At 38.4% G+C, this 19,646-nt stretch overlaps 1 protein-coding gene across 4 annotated transcripts in view; it reads right to left on the minus strand.

Moving 5' to 3' along the window:
• CKAP5 (cytoskeleton associated protein 5) overlaps positions 1–19,646 on the minus strand; it is an 88,541-nt gene that overhangs the window by 67,423 nt on the left and 1,472 nt on the right. The window contains exon 1 of one of the 4 annotated variants that reach the window (XM_045825173.1): positions 2,882–2,946. The exons of 2 other annotated variants lie outside the window; for them this stretch is intronic. The gene's annotated coding sequence lies outside the window, so the exon portion shown is untranslated. Of the gene's footprint in view, positions 1–2,619; positions 2,639–2,881; positions 2,947–19,646 lie in introns of those variants that run through there. One more of the 4 variants, XM_045825174.1, reaches the window with a different exon arrangement.

Genomic DNA, 19,646 nt, shown 5'->3' on the forward strand with positions numbered 1-19,646 from the left:
AATGATAGGTGGGCTTTTTCCAAAATGAAACAAAACAGGAGTGGAAGAGATGTTCTAGACTGAGAAAATAAGAAAGGCAGTCTCGGGTATAAAAAAGTCCTAAGCATGTTTGAGGAACACTGAATGGCTCCATTTACTGGAGTGTTAAGACCAGAAAGGTAGATCAGGCTCAGATCATGCAGAATCCTGAATATTAAGCTAAACAGCAGAGGATGCTGATAAACTGAAGCAGGGCAATGATGCGATCCTGTTTACTTTAGAAAAGTCTATGTAGAATGAATTGGGAGAGAAAGAAAGTAGTTTTTTTCCCCCCTACATTCTTATTTATTTATTTATTTTTAGAGAGGGAAGAGAGGGAGAAAGAGAGAAAGAGAAACATCAATGTGAGGTTGCTGGGGGCCATGGCCTGCAACCCAGGCATGTTCCCTGACTGGGGATTGAACCTGAGACACTGAAAGTAGAGTGTTGATAGGGAATTACTGCAGTATTCCAGGGTAAAGAGAAATAGCAGCCAGAAAGGGGGTTTGGAAGTAGGAATGGAGGTGAACAGGAGAGACTGAAAGGAGTTTCATTAAAGAAGTAGAATCAATAAGCCTTAGCAACTAAGGATGTGTGAGCAGGAAGAAGTCTAGTAGAAGACCCCAGTCTAGGTGACGGGGGAACAGTGGTACCAATGACAGAAAAATATGTCAAAAAGTTGTTTTAGGTTGTTTGTTTGGGGGATGTGAAGGAGAGGTAAGGAATATGATAAGTCTGGTTTCAGACTTGAGAAATATGATCTTCAAGTGGTTAGAAATAAGGCACCAGGGATGAACAGAGGGGTCTGGATTTTATAAACACAGACACAGAAAATCAAGTTTTCATTACATAGCAAGGTTTGATGCTTTACGAATGAATCAAATTGCCAACAATGAGAAGCATTAATAAAATTAATTTGAAATACTATATATAATGCTTGCTATGGTTCAATCTAGTCCATATTACAAAATATTCAGAAACTTCAAATTATTCAGATCTCTTAGGTTTTACCCTAGCTTACACCAGAGGTAAAGGTAAGGAGGGCAGTTAAAATATATCAGTTCTATGGAAATAATATAATCTTACACCACTGATGTATCTAAAATGTCTTTCAAAAAGCTAAAATCCCATACAGTCCACACCACTGCTGGAAAAAGTTTAAATGTAACTGTTTATTTTTAGACCAGAAGTTAAAAAATGTTTCTAAAGTCACACATAAAGGCAGAACTTAGAATAAATTTCAACTTTGTGACTTTTCAGTTCTGTATTCAATGAAATAACAAATTACCTACTAAATATGCATTATATACTTTCATAACAGACTCAAGCAATCTATGAATTTTCTCATTTGTCAACCAAATAGAAGTAAGGCACAAAGAGATGAAGTCCTGACCAATGTTAGAGCTGGCTCTAGAACTTCTGCCTCCTGTCTCCCAGGCCACTAGTCTTTCTCAGTTCCCACCGGTACCTTTCCTATACCTTGACAGTCTATAAGAATAATTATACAGCTATTAAACAGATTGTTTTAGCTTTCTACTCAGGAAGAAGCTATGGCAGTGGAACTATTTTATGGCTAATTTCCAAGCCTTTGACCTACAAAAGCTCTTCACTACCACAATACAAAAGATCTGGATCTGATTACCATTCCTAGACTCTCACTTCTGGCTAAGGAAATGCTACTGCAGAAGCACACAGTGAATCTGAGGGAAGTTTGAGGAAAATTTTTGCCCACTCAAAAAACATCTTTGAATGACAGATGAGATGTGATGATAGTCTCACTGCAAAAAAAAAAATTATAAAATAAGGATAAAACAGAATACACAAACGCTCAAATCATGTCTAGGAACAAGTAACTGGATTAAGGAAGCATAACAATTATGTAACTGGCATACAAAATTTAAGTTTTATTACTTGGCCAAGCCAGACAAAATTTCTAGGTAACCGGTAACAAAATGACAAGGGTTTCCTCTTTTTCTCCTCCTTCACTTTTCATTTTTTATTAACTCTTTATTGTATTTCTACAATGACCATTTAGTCCCCTTATGCCCCCCCCCCCACCAGCCCTTTCCTTTTAAAAAGCCTCAGTGTCTCCAGGTAATTACCATTAACAAGGACAAGAATTATCCTTTTGCTGGAGTATTCTGCATTATCAGGGAGCCATAAATCTAAACTGCTTCTCTAGCAAGTTATCTCAACGAACTTGGGTATGCTTGCTGTTCTAGTCCTGGGAAGGTGGTCTCCCATAAATTCCTTCAGAGAAGGGGAAGAGCTATAAAGAGCTGTCTCTACACATTAGCAGGAAAGAAAGTTAACTGGACTCTCCCTAACAGATGATCACTGCCAATGTCTCCAAAAGGTGGACCCGACAACAACACGGGCCTCTGGGGAGGATGTAAACTAAGCCTGGCTGTGAATTAGGTCAACTTTAAGAGTTACTGCTCAACTGTACCACGGTAGGTGAAAACCTAACGCTTACTCGTCCCGAAACTACTCAGGTCTCCAAATCCCAGGCTAAGGACCCAAGGTTCAAGGGCACTGGATTCAGCTGCAACCATCCAGCTCAACAAGGTTATATTCGGGTAAAAGCAATTCTCTCCTTACTCTTGGTAGGAACCAGGGTAGGCAAAGCCAGGTCGTGGGTACTGCTCAATCACTGCACATCCAAACAAGCACGCTAGGGCCACTGCCACCACCCAGAAGTAAAGCAGATGCCCCAGGCTTAAAGCTCACAGCAACTGGCATTGTTTATGCTTTTTCGTCGGCCTTAGCCGCTGATAGGCCAGGAAAGTCCCCTGAACTGTCCACCAGGGCTTCCGGCCTGGGCACGGGATGCTAGACCCCCCGCCCGCAGTTTGACACTTACGCTCCCCAGGCAGGGAGAGGCCCTAAAGTCCGAGCAGAATCAGCAGGAATACCGGGGCGGGCGGGCGGCAGCAGTGGTGCTACTGGCCCGCTGGGAACCACCTCCTCCAGGGGCGGGGCCCAGAGCGTGCTGAGAGACCGCCCCTCCTGGGCCCCCTTCCCGCAAACACTAATAGTTTAAAGGGGCCGCTGCCGTTCACCCGGAGGTCTGCAGGACTAAGGGGCCTCTTCCAACAGAGTTTTTAAGGCAAATTAAGGACCAACCAGGAAGATTCCACACCACGGTTGAGTGGACCTCATTTTTTTGTGGCAATACAGGTAATGTTCCAAAAACAAAGGAGATGATCAGTTCCTAGTATCACAATCCTCTCTCTCCTCCAGTGGTGAAAAAATTGATGCAGGAAATAGCCTAAGCATCAGGGTTAATATATAGACCCCGTTATGTAAGCTGCTTACTTCTTTAACTTAAGAGTCAGTGTTCTTCAAATGGCAACTCAGAAGCCCAGAAAAGATTTCTGGCAGCCGGTACTGCTTCACTAACCCTCTCACCGACTCCTGTCTCTTCTCTCAATTAGAGGAATCCCACACAATGATACAAGATGGGTAGGAAGGTAACAGATGAAATAGAAAACTAACACTCTTCTTGTGAGTAAAATGTAATCTTTCAAAATTGGCCAAGATTCACTACAAATCTATGTATCTAGATAAAGAATCTTGCATGCAAATACAATTTTTCATTCATCTAATTTAATATGAAGGGTTGAGACAAGTCTGAGTCTAATATCTGAGTAAAGTAGTGTCTCTGAGCTCTCCATAGTTTATCAATGAGTTTTAATTTTTTTTCATAGGAAGTTTTCCTCAATCTCAGTTTACAAGGTTTGACTGCATTTTGTGTCTCCTGCATATGTCAAGAAAGGTTTGTATGTGTATTTATTGATTTCTAGAGAGGAAGGGAGAGGAGAAAGAGAAACATCAATTTGCTATTCCACCCATTTTTGCAGTCATTGGCTGATTCTTGTATGTGCCCTGACCAGGGATCCAATCTGCAACTTTGTCTTATCTGGACGACGCTCTAATCAACTGAGCTACCTGGCCAGGGTGTGTGTGTGTGTGCTTTTAATCCTCACCGGAGGACATTTGTTCATTGCATTTAGAGAGAGGGAGAAAAAGGGAAAGGGTGCGGGGTGCAGGGCGGGGGGAGAGACAGACAGACAGACATGGATGTGAGAAACACTGATTGGTTGCCTTCTCATACACACCCCAACCAGGATGGAGCCCACAACCAGGGTATGTGCCCTGGTGGGAATACAACCCAGCCTAGATGTTCTGGTTTAAAGGAGGACGCTCCAAACAACTGGGCCACACAGGCAAGGGCTGTGTGTTTCTTAAGCCTGTATTACTCCACTTAAACTTAATAAACACAACTTACTAAAGCCTTCAATCACCACCAGACCAGTAAGAAACTCAATTTAGTGAAGCTAAAGACCATTAATAAATGCCCTAACATCTATCATCCCAAAAAGAGGTTCAAGTGGAAATGTACATTCCAAAGGACAGGCATAAAAACTGCTCTACTAGGGAGCAGATCCAGGTTACTTTTATTTGGAAGGTCTTAGAGAAGTCAAGGCTAAGTAAATGATATGTCTGAGTTAGGTAATTAAGATTTTTTTTTCCAAAGAGGAGGAGGGATTAGAATAAATGGTAATGGTAAAAAAATACAATAAAAATAAAAAAGGTCTGCAGGACTACGGGGCCTCTTCCAACACAGAATTTTTAAGGCAAATTAAGGACCAACCAGGAAGATTCCACACCACGGTTGAGTGGACCTCATTTTTTTGTGGCAATACAGGTAATGTTCCAAAAACAAAGGAGATGATCAGTTCCTAGTATCACAATCCTCTCTCTCCTCCAGTGGTGAAAAAATTGATTCAGGAAATAGCCTAAGCATCAGGGTTAATATATAGACCCCGTTATTTTCCCATTATATCCTCATCAAGCTCATCACACTATTCTGAGAATAATAATGGTTTGTAGAGCAGCCTTCCATTGATTGTGAACACTTCAAGGTCAAGGACTGGAATGTACTGGGTTGGACAAAAGTTCATATGGTATTTTCCATAAAATAAAAGACACATTTTTCATTTTCACCAATGACTTTATTGATTTGGATATTTTGAGTATGTCAGCTATCTCCACATGATATAATGTTGATTGTTCACAATTAATGTCTCAATTTGATTGCTATCAACTTCAACTGGTCTACCCAACTGTGAAGCATCATCCAGCAAGAAATCTCCAGCATGGAACTTTGCAAACCACTTTTGACATGTTCAATCAGTCACAGTGCCTTCTCCATGCATTGCAATTTTCTTTTTTGCATTTTCATTGCATTTTTATCTTTCTTGAAATAATAAAGCATAATATGCTGAAAATGTGTATTTTCTTCCATCTTCGATATTAAAATGACTACACAAAAATTCACCAATTTTGAGAAGTTTTTTTAATGCATGCTGATATGACAGCTGTCACAATACAATCTAACAAAATTATTTCAAGTGAAGTTAAATACAACTAAGCCTAGAGCCATCTTATGGGGAAAAAAAAAACCCTTTTTGTCCAACCCAATACCTTAATCATCTTTTTCTTCAGTGTAAAAAATGAATACTGAATATTTGTCATAAAAGGTATGACCAACACTTTCTTTGACATAGGAATCCTGATCATTTCAATAAGCACAGTATATATAGTGCACACACACAAATGAATATATATACCCACTGCAGTGCTTATTAGTGAATTAAAAATTTAGAGAAAAAAATCTGTTGATTGTACAGCTCAGTCTCTAACATCAGAAGTCAAGATTATTATCATAAGGATTTCTATCTTTTGCCCCAAATTCATATACATTTTATATAAATACAGTATTTCCAAATAATTTTAGATATCTTTCTAAATATCACAGTCCAAACATAGCTTATCTTGTTTTGGCTACTGCTTCTTTTCTTTATGATAGGATGAAGTGACTACACTGGACATGTAAAACCTTCATAAGTCAACAAATTAAGGTAGTAATATTCTCCTTAAAATGGCAAAATGGAAACTTTAGGAAGTTATTTAGTAAATATTACCTACACATATGAGTAAAACATAGAAGAGAACATGGGAAAATTATAATAATCTATGTATTAGGAAGGTGTCATTCCTTATGTTTAAAAAAAAAATCTTTCCCCACTGTAATGGTTTTTTTCTGCAACAAATTAACCACAGGAAAATACTTAGTGTATACATAACCAGCAAGGGAAAAAAAAGTTTTAAGCAATACTGGTATTTTTTATTAGAGCATATTCAATGAAGGGAACAAACTAAGTCCATGGTTAAGAGCATGGACTCTGGAACTAGAGTGCTTAGTTCAAATCCTGATTGGGCCATTTATTAGCTGTGTGGCTTTGGACAAATTCCTACCTCTCTGTACTTCTGTTTTCTATATGTAAACTGGGAAGAGTAATAATACCTATATCATTGTGTTATTAGAATTAAATGGCTTAAGTGTATTATATTTGTAAAGTACCCACGGCAGTGTCTAAAATACAGTGGTATATATGAGTATTTGGCAAATAATACATACAATGTTTAACAAATACAGGGTGAGGCAAAAACAGGTTTACAGTTGTAAGTATGGGAAACACTATTCCTGTATTATTATTTATTAATTACTGTATCTTTTCCATAAATATACAACTGTAAACCTACTTTTGCCCCACCCTGTATTTATTATGTAGCTTTTCTATTACATTCCTTTTAAAACTAAAATGCAGCCCAGGCTGGTGTTGCTCAGTGGAGTGAGTGCTGGCCTGCAAACCAAAGAGTCACAGGTTCAATTTCCAGTCAGGGCACGTGCCTGGGGCCAAGGGCCAGTCCCTGGTAGGGGGTGCATGAGAGGCAACCACACATTGATGTTTCTCTCCCTCTCTTTCTCTTCCTTCCCTTCCCCTCTCTCTAAAAATAAATAAAATCTTAAAAAAAAAACCAAAACTAAAAAGCAAGTGTATAGCTCCCTCCCACTGACTGTTCCTAACTCCCCATGTTCTAGTTGTTAAAAACAGCCTTACTGAGGATCAGGGAGGGAGAGAAGACACTCCTTGCGCTAAGAGCTTTTAAGTAAGGTTTACTGAGGTATAACTTACAGTAAAATTCACTGTTTAGTACACAGTTATATGACTTTTGACCAACATAGGGCCATGAAATTCCCTGTGCCCCTTTGCAGTCAACCTCTCTCCCCCAGGCAATCACTGCAGTGGGCTGTATTCCGTCTCCACAATTTTGCCTTTTCCACAATGTCATTATAAAAAGAATCATTCAGTAGGCAGTCATTTGAGTCTGGCTTTTTTTTTTTTTCACTTAGTATAATACAACTGAGATAACCCATGTTTTTGCACATATCAATTTGTTCCATTTTATTGCTAAGCAGTATTCCATTGTATGATCCAACTTATTTTGTTCATTCACTTTTCAGTTAAAGAACATGTGAACTGCTTCCAGTTTTTAGCAATTAAGGAAAAAACTGCTACAGATTTTTGTATGAGCACAAGTTAGCATTTCTCTTGGGCAAACACCCAAGGTAGTATAATAAGTGTCCGTTTAATTGTATACGTAACTGGCAAACTGTCTTCCACAGTGGCTGTATGAACCACTTTGCATTCCTCCTCCGCCAGTAATGTATGAGAGTTCAAGTGTAAGTGGATTATTACTTAGTACTAATTTCCAGTATTGATCTCTAGTTTTGTACCTATGAATTAAAGCCAGTTCTTTCTGCAATTTATTATTAATGGTTTGTACTGTACTCTTCTATTTACAAACCAGTCAATGATCATTTGGTAAGAATCTTAGATGTTATTTTATAACACTTTCAAAGGGAAACATCAATGAAAATTACTCTTTCAGATCCCATCCAAGAAGAGTCAAATCTGGTCACTTTGTCTGCATCAACAAGCTACAAGGATAAACAAAATGTACCCTAGTAAGTACAATAACCCCAAACATACATTATACATCTGTCAGTCAGATGTGTAACTAAAACTTCAGCGTAACTAAAATTCCTCAACAATGTTTTTATATAGCAAGTCATATTAAACATCTTTTTCAATAGTATAATTCTCCTGATTAGGAAGCAAAAAGAACCTTACAAAAATATTAAGAAACTTTTTGTAAATACTATGTCCAATATTACAAAAAATTCTTTTAAAAAAGAGGTCTGAAATTTGTGTACATTGTTGGTGAGCATATAAATTGGAAAATACTTGGTATTAACAATCTATTCCCAAGAGAACTGAAAGCACCTGAAAGAGAATACAAACCATTCTGTGTGGACATTTATGTTCACACAAAAACTTGTAAATAAATGGTAATAGCAGCATTATTCATAATATCTCCAAAGTGGAAACAACCCACCGAAAATCCATCAACTGATGAATGGGTAAACAAAATGTGGTATATCCATATAGAGGAATGAAGTACTGATACATACTTCAATGTGGATTAACCTTCATAATATTATGATGAGTAAAAGAATCTAGCCACAAAAGGCCATATGTTGTATACTTCCATAGGAAATGCCCAGTTTAGGCATACCCACAGAGACAGAAAGTAGAGTAGTGGTTGCCAGGGACTGGGGAGGTGGGTAGAGAGGCTGGAGGGAAAGGAACAATGGGGAGTCCCTTTTATTAAGGGACAGTGGGAATCACAGAGGCAGTAATAATTTACAACCATAATTGCACACATGTGGGTTCTACCATCATTTCCCTTTTCCAGGCAACTAACCCTGGTAGAATATATTTTGTCTTCAGTCAAAAAGTAGAGATTCACACAAGCCACTCAAAAAGCAAAAAATTTTTTTCAGAAATTCTTTTTTTATTGTTCAATCACAATTGTTCAAAAAGCAAAATTTTAATTATCAATCTCTTATGCCTGGCAAAGAAAGCAATGTGGTAAAAAGACTGATTCAAGAAGTCAGAGATACACCCTGGCTGGCGTAGCTCAGTGGATTGAGCGCAGGCTGCGAACCAAAGCATCACAGGTTTGATTCCCAGTCAAGGCACATGCCTGGGTTGCAGGCCACAGCCCCCAGCAACCACACATTGATGTTTCTCTCTCTCTCTTTCTCCCTCACTTCCCTCTCTAAAAATAAATAAATAAAATCTTAAAAAAAAGGTCAGAGATATGAACTCTATTTCTTTCTCTATACACATAGTACTGAGAAGAAGAGTTTCTCAGTCATTTAGTCACATTTAGCACAATTGGTGGCACCAAGTAGTCAATATCACATTCCGAGCAGGCTTCCCTGTAGCCTATACTCAACTGATACAATAAAAAGAAAACTATAGACCAATATCACTAATAAATATTGATGCAAAAATCCTCAATAAAATGCTAGCAAACCAAATCCAACAGGATACAGGGTGGGGGAAAAGTAAGTTTACAATTGCAGGTAGGTGAAAACACAGAGCTTTATTATTTATTAATTATTGTATTATTTTCCAGATAAAGAAAATGCTTTCTTTCTTTCTTCCAGATAAAGAAAATGTTTTTGACTTTCAAATAAAGAAAATGCTACTTTAAGTCTTACAATTGAAAAGAGGAAAAAAAAGGCACTCAGATTAAACGAATGAATTTTATTTCAAGGAAATACTTCAGACTACTCAATTTTTTCTCAGCTTTACGGAAAGGACCTAAAAGTCACTTTACTAACAAAATTCTAAGAAATATAATCAAATTATCAAAAATGTAGGTTTTTTATCTCAATAAAATAACAAGTCATGTTTGAAGAGACAGGTCACCATAGCTTATACGACATCATATCTATGCAAAAATGTCTGACATTCCAACTGAGTCAGAATTATGCCTTCACTGCATCTCTACATAAGGATCATATCCCAGGAACAAACAACTGCCATTATCAAGTCATGGAAAACAGTATTTTCTGTGAAAAAGTATTATCAGGTTTAAAAGTTAGATCTCTGCAAAAAATACATTACAAAAAGGACTTTTCTTTGGGACATAACTTTCCTCTGAAAGTTGGAGAAAACTGTATAAATTCATGTTTAGCTTAATATAAACACACATGGAATGATATAGAAACAATTATACATATGTGCAGTATATGTATGTGCAGAGTGAGTATACATACATATATTACCTAGCTCTGTCCACTGAGAGTACCTAGGAACAATGACATCCCTGGCCATGAACACAATGAGCACCTATATTTCAGTTTCTTTGTGCCACTGTCCAATAAAAGGAACCTGGGTTCCTTGGAGAAATGCCTGATTCTAGGGTTAGGGCAGGAAAAATATAAGATGGCTTGGAGCATCTTATAGTACCAGTAAGTTAGGAGATGTTTAAAAAGAAAAAAAGAATGGGACATGTGAAAGGGGCACAGGAGCCAACCCAAAAGAGCTCCCAATGGTGAAAGTTGGAAAAGTTTGAGCAAAAAAATGAATAGCATAGAATCTGATTATAACTCAAAGTACAAAACACATATATATTTGATATAAATGGTTGAATAAAGAAATAAATGGGGGAAGAGCTAAATCTCCCTTATAAAATTCCAAGTAACATATGTAGATACTCTTCCCTCCAGGAAGTGAAACTTAGGCCCTCCACTTATTTTGAGGGTGAGCTAGACTTAATGACTCGCTTCCAAAGTATAAATATAGAAGATGAAATATAGATTTCTGGGCAAGATGAAGGCGTACGTAGGTAAACATGCCTCCACACAACTATAGCAAAAAATACACGTAGACTACAAAACAATTATCACCTAGAACTGTCAGAAGATTGAGCTGTGTGGAAGTCCAACCAAGGATCTAAAGAACCCCATTCATCCAGACTGTAGGAGGGGCAGAAGCACAGAGAGGTGGAGAGAAGTGGAAACTCGGAGTAGCACAGGGAAGCACGGAGACAGGAACAAGAGGTCCCACATCAATGTGTGGTGGGTAAAAAAAAGAGGGATACCTCAGGAGCAAGCGACCCCAGCCCCAGTCCAGACCACGCAGTCCAGGGTTCCAGTGCCAGGAAGATAAGTCCCCATAATTTCTGGCTGTGAAAACCAGTGGGGGTTGGGTCAGTAGAAGAAACTGAGCGATTCTCAAAAGACTCCTCTTATAGGGCCTGCAACAGTCTTAGGACTCATGCAGACCCACCCCCTCTGGGATTCAACACCAGGGCAACAGCTGGAACGGCACCAGTGGCATATGGGGAGAGAGTGAAGTGAGAGTGTCAGGAGACAGCTTCCTCTCGGAAAAACTCCAGAGGTCAGGCAGAGGCATTGTTCCCGCTGAGAGCTCCCCCAGCCCGGAGAGCAACAGAGTGGTGACATGGGTTGCCCCAACCCAGTGATTACCTAAGTGATTACCTAAAGCCCCATACACCTTAAACAGGTGCATCTTTCTACAATAGGCCACTCCACTAACGCAGGGAGTAAAAGCAGCTCTACCTAATACACAGAAACAAATACAAAAAGGCTGTCAAAATGAGGAAACAAAGAAATATGGCCCAAATGAAATAACAGAACAAAACTCCAGAAAAAGAACTAAATGAAATGGAGGTAAGCAACTTATCAGATGCAGAGTTCAAAACACTAGTTATCAAGATGCTGTAGGAACTCACTGAATACTTCAAGAGCATAACAAAGACCCAGGCAGAAATGAAGGTTGCTTTGAGTGAAATAAAGAAAAATCTACAGGGAATCACAGTGGAGAAGATGATGCCGGGAATCAAATCAAAGATTTGAAACACAGGGAAGGAAAAAACATTCAATCAGAATGGCAAGAAGAAAAAAGAGAATTGAATTAAAAAAAAAAAAAAACAACAAGGATAGGCTTAGGAACATCTTTAGGGACGTCTTTAAGCGTACCAACATCTGAATCATAGTGGTGCCAGAGGAGAAGAGGAAGAGCAAGAAATTGATAACTTATTTTTTTAAAAAAGATAGAAAACTTCCCTAATTTGGTGAAGGAAGTAGACATATAAGTCCAGGAAGCACAGAGAGTCCCAAACAAGATGGACCCAAAGAGGAACACACTAAGACGCATCATAACTAAAATGCCAAAGGTTTAGAGATAAAGAGAAAATCTTAAAAACAGCAAAAGAAAAGCAGACAATTAACTACAAAGGAGTTCCCATAGACATCAGCTGATTTCTCAAAAGAAACTTTGCAGGCTAGAAAGGACTATCAAGAAGTATTCAAAGTGATGAAAAGCAAGGACTTACAACCTAGAATACTCGATCCAGCAAAGATATCATTTAGAATTGAAGGTCAGATAAAGTGCTCCCCAGACAAGGTAAAATTTAAAAAGTTCATTATCACTAAGCCATTATTATATGAAACGCTAAAGGGAATTATATTTTAAAAAAAGATAAAAACAATGAACATTAAAATGGCAATTAATTCACAACTATCAATAATTGAATCCAAATAACAAACTAAGCATACTAGCAGAACAGAAACACAATCATAGATATGGAGATCATTTGGAGGAATATCAGCAGGGAGGGGGAAGGGGGAAAATGAGGGGAAAGGTGCAGGGATTAAGAAGCACAAATTGGACTTCCAGCCAAGATGGAGGCATAGGTAGACACACTGTGCCTCCTCACACAACCAAAACAAGGACAATAACAAATTTAAAAACAACCAGAACTGACAGAAAATTGATCTGGAAGTCAAACAACCAAGGAGTTAAAAAAGAAACATTCATCCAGACTGGTAGGAAGGGTAGAGATGGGCAACCGGGTGGAGAGGACTCTAGGCAAAGCAGCAGCTGGCAGATCGGGCAGTCCCACATCTGCCTGCAGATAAACCAGGAGAAACAACTGGAGAGTGAGACAGACTATGCAACCCAGAGTTCCAGTGCGGGGGGATAAAGCCTCAAACCTCTGACTGACAACACTGGTGGGAGTTGAGGCGGTGGGAGAAACCCCCAGCCTCACAGCAGAGTTCACTGGAGAGACCCACAGGGTTCTAGAACGTACACAAGCCCACCCACCAGGGAATCAGCACCAGAAGGGCCCAATTTGCTTGTGCATAGCGGGGGAAGTGACTGAAAACTGGCAGAGAGAGGAACAAGCGGCATTGTTCCCTCTCAGACCCCTCCCCCACATAGAGCATCACAACTCAGCCATGTGGGTTGCCCCACCCTGGTGAACACCTAAGGTTCCCCCACCCTTACTACATAACAGGCGTGCCAAGCCAAAAATATGGCCCAAATGTAAGAACAGGTCAAAGCTCCAGAAAAAAATACAACTAAGTGATGAAGAGATAGACATCCTATCAGATGCACAGTTCAAAACGCTGGTGATTGGGATGCTCACAGAATTGGTTGAAAATTCTTGCAAATTAGACGAAAAAAAATGAAGGCTACCCTAAGTGAAATAAAAAAAAATGCAAAAGGAACCAAGAGTAATGGGAAGGAAACTGAGACTCAAATCAACAGTGTGGGCCAGAAGAAAGAAAAACATTCAACCAGAACTGAATGAATTCAAAATAATGAGGAGAGGCTTAGGAACCTCCAGGACATCTTAAATGTTCCAACAACTGAATCATAGGTGTGCCAGAAGGAGAAGAGGAATAGCAAGAACTTGAAAACTTACTTGAACAAATAATGAAGGAGAACTTCCCCAATCTGGATAAGGAAATAGACTTCCAGGAAGTCCAGGAAGCTCAGAGAGTCCCATAGAAGTTGGACCCAAGGAGGAACACACCAAGGCACATCAGAATTATATTACCCAAGATTAAAGATAAGAACAGAATCTTAAAAGCAGCATAAAAAAAGGACAGAGTTACCTACAAAGGAGTGCCCATAAGACTGTCAGCTGATTTCTCAAAAGAAACCTTGGAGGCAAGAAGGGACTGGAAAGAAGTGTTCAAAGTCATGAAAGGAAAGGACCTACATTCAAGATTGCTCTATCCAGCAAAGCTTTCATTTAGAATGGAAGGGCAGATAAAGTGCTTCCCAGATAAGGTCAAGTTAAAGGAGTTCATCATCACCAAGCCCTTATATAAGAAATGTTAAAGGGTATTATCCAAGAAAAAAAGATAAAAAATATGAACAGTAAAATGACAACAAACTCAGTTATTAACAACTGAACCTAAAACAAAAACAAAAACAAACTAAGCAAACAACTAGAACAGGAACAGAATCACAGAAATGTCTCCATGTCATCACATGTAGGGTTATCAGCAGGGGAGTGGATGGGGAGAGAGGGGGAAAAGGTACAGAGAATAAATAGCATAAATGGTACATAGAAGATAGACAGGGGGAGGTTAAGAAGAGTATAGGAAATGTAGAAGCCAAAGAATTTGTATACCGTATTTTTTGGACTATAAGACCCACTTCCCCTCCCCAAATTTGGGAGGAATGATGGTTGTTAATGTTGCTGTTGAGTTCTGTTTACATTTACATTGGTAAAATATTATGTTATTTATATTATTAAATATTTTACATTTTTTTGCTTCAAAATTTTTTTTCCTATTTTCCTCCTCTAAAACCTAAGTGCATCTTATGGTCCGAAAAATATGGTATATGGTCCATGGACATGAACTAAAGGAGGGGACTGGGAATGGAAGGGGGTGTGCAGGGCGGAGTAGAATAAAAGGGGGGAGATGGGAGAACTATAATAGTATAATCAATAAAATATATTTTTTAAAAAAGCACAAATTGGTATGTACATAATAAGACAGGTGGATGTTAAGAATAGTATAGGTAATAGAGTAGCCAAAGAACTTATACGCATGATCCAAGGACATGAACTAAGGGGGGGTAATCATGGAAAGAATTGGGGTACCAGGTGGATGGGGGCAAAGGGGAAAAATTGGGATAATTATAATAGCATAATCAATAAAATATATTTTTCAAAAAAAGAAAAGGAAAAAAGTAACATTACTACTTAATCTGGCAAACACTACCTTAACCAAGTGATCATGGTTAACATCATCAGTGACATGTGGATATCACATATTCCAATACGAAAAAATGGCATTCTGCGGCATTCTTTCCAAAAACATATAACCCTTGTCAAACAGTGAGAAAAACATCAGACAAATCCAAAAGGAGGGACATTCCACAAAGTAAATAACTACTAATCCTCAAAATTGTCAAGGTCTTGAAGACAAGCAAAGACCGGAAAACTGTCAAATATCAGAGAAGACTCAGAAAGATAGTATCTATACAGTGGGTTACCCTGGACTAGATCCTGAAACAGAAAGGCAATATGAAAAGAAAAACTGTAGAAGTCCAAACAAAACATGGAGTTGAGTTAAAAGCAATGCGTCAATGTTGCTGTCTTACTTTTGACAAATGTACCATGTGAAATGTTAATAACAGGGAAGTCGGATGAGAGGCATACAGAAATTCTACATATCATCTTCCCAACTTTTCTGTAAGTCTAAAATTATTACAAAATAAAAGTATACTTTTGGCCTGGCCAGGTAGCTGAGTTGGTTAGAGCATCGTCCTGACACACCAAGGCTGTGGGTTCAATCTCTGGTCAGGGCACATGCAAGAAGCAAACAACGAACGCATAAATAAGTGGAACAACAGACTGATGTCTCTCTCTAAAATCACTTTTTTTAAAGTGTATTTTTAAAAGTTCTCTCTTTAAAAAGACATAATTTCTCTTAAAAAAGGTCAAGGTCATGAAAAAGCAAAGTTTTTAAAAAGAGGGAGCACTGCACACCTAAGAATGGGCCAAGTCAAAAAAAACAAAACAAAACAAAAAACAGACAAAATTAAATGCTGACAAGGACATGGAACAAAAGGAATTCTCAGTCGTTGCTGGTGAAAATGTAAAATGATACAGCCACTTTGGAAGACAGTCTGACAATTTCTTACAAAGCTAAACACTGTCTTACTACATGATCCAGCAATCACACACCTAGGTATTTACCCAAATGAACTGAAAATGTATACACACACAAAAACCTGTACACAGGTTTTTGACAGCAGCTTTGGTCATAATAGTCGAAAACTAGAAAAGCCCAAGATACTCTACAATAGGTGAATGGATAAACAATCTATGGTATATCCATACAATGGAATATTATTCAGCAATAAAATGAAATGACCTATCAAACCACAAAAAGGCATGGAAAAACCTTAAATAGATATTGCTAAGTGAAAGACACTAGTTTAAAAGGGTGTATGTTGTATAATCCCAATTATATAACATTCTGGAAAGGGCAAAATTATGGAAACAATAAAAGCATCAGTGGTTGCCCTGGGATAGGAGAGAAAGGAAAGGATAAATAGGTGAAGCATAGGGAATTTTTAAGGGCAGTGAAACTATTCATGATATTGTAATATCATGATATTACAATATTGTAATGGTGGATAAACATTATGCATTTTTCAAAATGTACAGTACTTTACAACATAAAGAATGAACATTAATGTATGCTAATTTTAAAATTAGAAGGTTGGGGGAATTCCAGAAAAGAATGCAAACTGTGACACAAGAATGTAACTGTATTACAAATGAAATAACCTCCCTGCAGGGGGTGGGGTAAAAGATGCTGACCTAGGTAACTTTGGAAATGCATGGAGTCTGTAAGGCTCAAGGCAAAAGGAACTGCACAAAGAACTGTACTCTGTTGATAAAGTTCTTTCCCATGGGACAATGAGTTAACAATTCTGATACTGCTGTATGCGTATACTGGAAGTGAACAATTATGTAAATGGACGGTGGACAGTGAAAGCCAGGTTTCTCACTGTTGAAGTGGAATTCACAGATCAGCAAGGGGAGAAGGCTATAATGACCTATGTGGTAAATTGGAGTTGCAGATATCAGTAAGAACTCATGTTTAACTTAATGTAGTTATAGATGGCTACATACAAAAATATTTCTAGACATGTTTATTTATACCAGTTAACATACACACATATTTCTTTGCTCTGTTAGCTGAGAGGTCATAAAAGAAAAAACACCCCAATAGCAATTAGAACTCTTAGTGCCAAGATCTTGGTTTCTTATACCATTTTCCAATAAAAGGAACCAAAGCTCCTTGGAGAAATGTGGATTTTAGCACTGTATCAAGGAATATACAAGATGAGCCCAGAGCATCTTACAGTGCCAATAAGAAAATGCTAAAAAAATAATTAAATAAATAGCCTCCAAACACACACACACAAATGCTAATGTGGGTATGTTAGAAGAGCACAGAAGCCAATTAAAAGAGCTCCCAATGGAGAAAGCTGGAACAATCAGCAACAAAATAAAGTAGTATTTGGAATGTAACTCAAATATAAAAGATATATCCTTTAATCCACACTTATATAAATACCTGACTAAATTAAAAAATGATAAAAGAACCCTGGTCAGATAGCACAGTTGGTTAGAGCATCGTCCCAATACACCAAGATTGAAGGTTTGATCCCTGGTCAAGGCGCATACAGGAATCCACCAATGAATGCATAAATAAGTGGGACAACAAGTCAATGTTTCTGCCCCCCCCTCTAAAAATCAATCAATAAGTATTAAAATGATAGAGACAAATTTCTCATGCAGAAGAATTTCAAATATTCCAAAGGACAGGGAGCTTAACTCCTCACTCCCTAAATGGTGGCTGCACATAGTCCCTTCCTTCCCAAAAGGACAGTGTGGAAAAGGAACAGAGTAACTTTACAATGGAGAAAACTGACAGACACTATCAATACTTAAGCAGCTGAGCAAAGTCAACAACAGTCACAAATCATGTTGATAGTATGTACTCTTGGTACTTGATGAAGATGACATTTTACCTCTATCATCTTCCTCTCTAAAACCTCCTATTCTCCAGTGTAATCATGACAAATATCAGATAAATTTCAACAGAAAGGCATCCTGTAATATACTTAACCAATACCCCTGAAAACTTCTATAGATGTGAAAGTTTTTAAAAATTGAAAAATGTAAAAGTGGGGAGGGAGGGAGGATGGGGAGCCATGTCTACCTTCCCATTCAGTAGACATGAACATTAAAACCATCATTTTTCCACTTTTCTTAGTTGAAGACTTTCCAAATTCATCTGTTCAGACATTGCACACATCCAAAGACACAACAACACAGCCAGCTTTAGTTATATACTGTCTTTATCATTTGATTACATGGAGAAGACTATGATGGTGTGGGCCAATTTGGTTCAACAAATATTTTTTGACCATCTTTTTTATTTCAAGCACTGTCTGAGGCATTGAGGTGATTGTACAGATAGAAAAAAAATCTGTGCTCTGCTTTCATTTCTGTGAGGAAGTCAGACAATATCTAGCCAAATAATAAATGACCTATCAGGTAGCAATAAATGCTACAAAGTAGCAAAAAGGAAAAGTAAAGTGAAAGTGACCAAGAGGGCTACTCTAATTGGGAGCTGAGAAAATGCCTCTTTAAGGAGATGACATTTGAGTTGAGATCTGAGTGGAACCTGTATACAAAGACAGGCTTGAAGTAGGGGTACAGCAGGGTGAGAAGTTCCAGGAAGAGAAGAGCAGATTCAAAAGCCAAAAAAAAGAATAAGCTTAATGTGTTTGAGATCTATCAAGTGAACAGGGCAACTGCTCTGATAGGAATGAACTAAGTAACATTTTCTGAACTCTAGAGGTAAGAATATGAGATTCATTTATGAATCTTTGAACTCTGCAACACTGACCACCGGGAATCCACCAATGATAATCAGGTCAAGAACTTAATTTTGTGCTTCCCTGTAGTGTGCTCCCCAACTGCCACAGCTATACATCCCTCATATGGTAATACTGTATTTTAAACTGCTCCATCTTCCCTCTAAAAACTACCATGTCTATCACCCATATTTCATCATGTCTCTGATAGAAGTATTAACAAAACAAGGGAGATTCTACCCGGAAATGCTCCTGAATTCTCCCTAACAGATTCCATTACTTCATACAGTACAGCAACAGATTAAAAACAAAGACTCTGGAGACAGACTACCTCAGGTTCAAATTCAGGTTCTATCAGTTGTGTGACCTTGACCAACTTGCAAAACCTTTCTAAGACAGTTTTTCTCATCTGCAAAAAGTTGTTAGTATTAAAAATGATAATTGTGGCAACTAGTGAGCACTTCAATAAATGTTAGCCCCGGCTAGTAAAGTATTCGAGCATCTGGTTTGTTCAGGAATGAGAGCTGGGCCAGAGAAACTGTAGAAGCAAATTGTTCGGGAGACAAAACTGTCAAACTCCCTTAGGTCAGGGGCTTTGTCATTTTCTGGTTCACTAGTGTATTCCCAGAATCTAGAACAATGTTCAACACATTGTTATCCTCTGGCATCAACCTCAATATTTGTTGAATGAGTGAATGACACTCTATTAAGTCAAAGAAGGCTAAGAAAGCCTGGCTTTACCCCAATGTGAAGAAAAGGTGTTGGCCCCGCCTGGTGTGGGTCAGTGGATTGAGTGCCGGCCTGCAAACCTAAGGATGGCTGGTTTAATTCCGGTTCCCATTGGGGGCACACGCCTGGGTTGCGGGCCAGGACCCCACTAGGGGGCGCGCGAGAGGCAACCACATAGTGATGTTTCTCTCCCTCCCCTCCCCTCTTTCTAAAAATAAATAAAAACTTAAAAACAAAGTTTTCATTCCTCAAGATCTTTAACAATATCCTAAGGCATTGTTAAAGATGTTTGCTATTTTTAATTGCCTCCCCCAAACCTAGAACTGTATTCAGTATTAAGGTACTCAAATTTATTGTAATTAAAACTCAGCGACTAAAATTGAGCTGTCAGCTGTC

Source organism: Phyllostomus hastatus, unplaced genomic scaffold (assembly GCF_019186645.2).
Source record: "Phyllostomus hastatus isolate PE091 unplaced genomic scaffold, TTU_PhHast_1.1 phas_scaffold_585, whole genome shotgun sequence".
Lineage (NCBI taxonomy): Eukaryota > Metazoa > Chordata > Mammalia > Chiroptera > Phyllostomidae > Phyllostomus > Phyllostomus hastatus.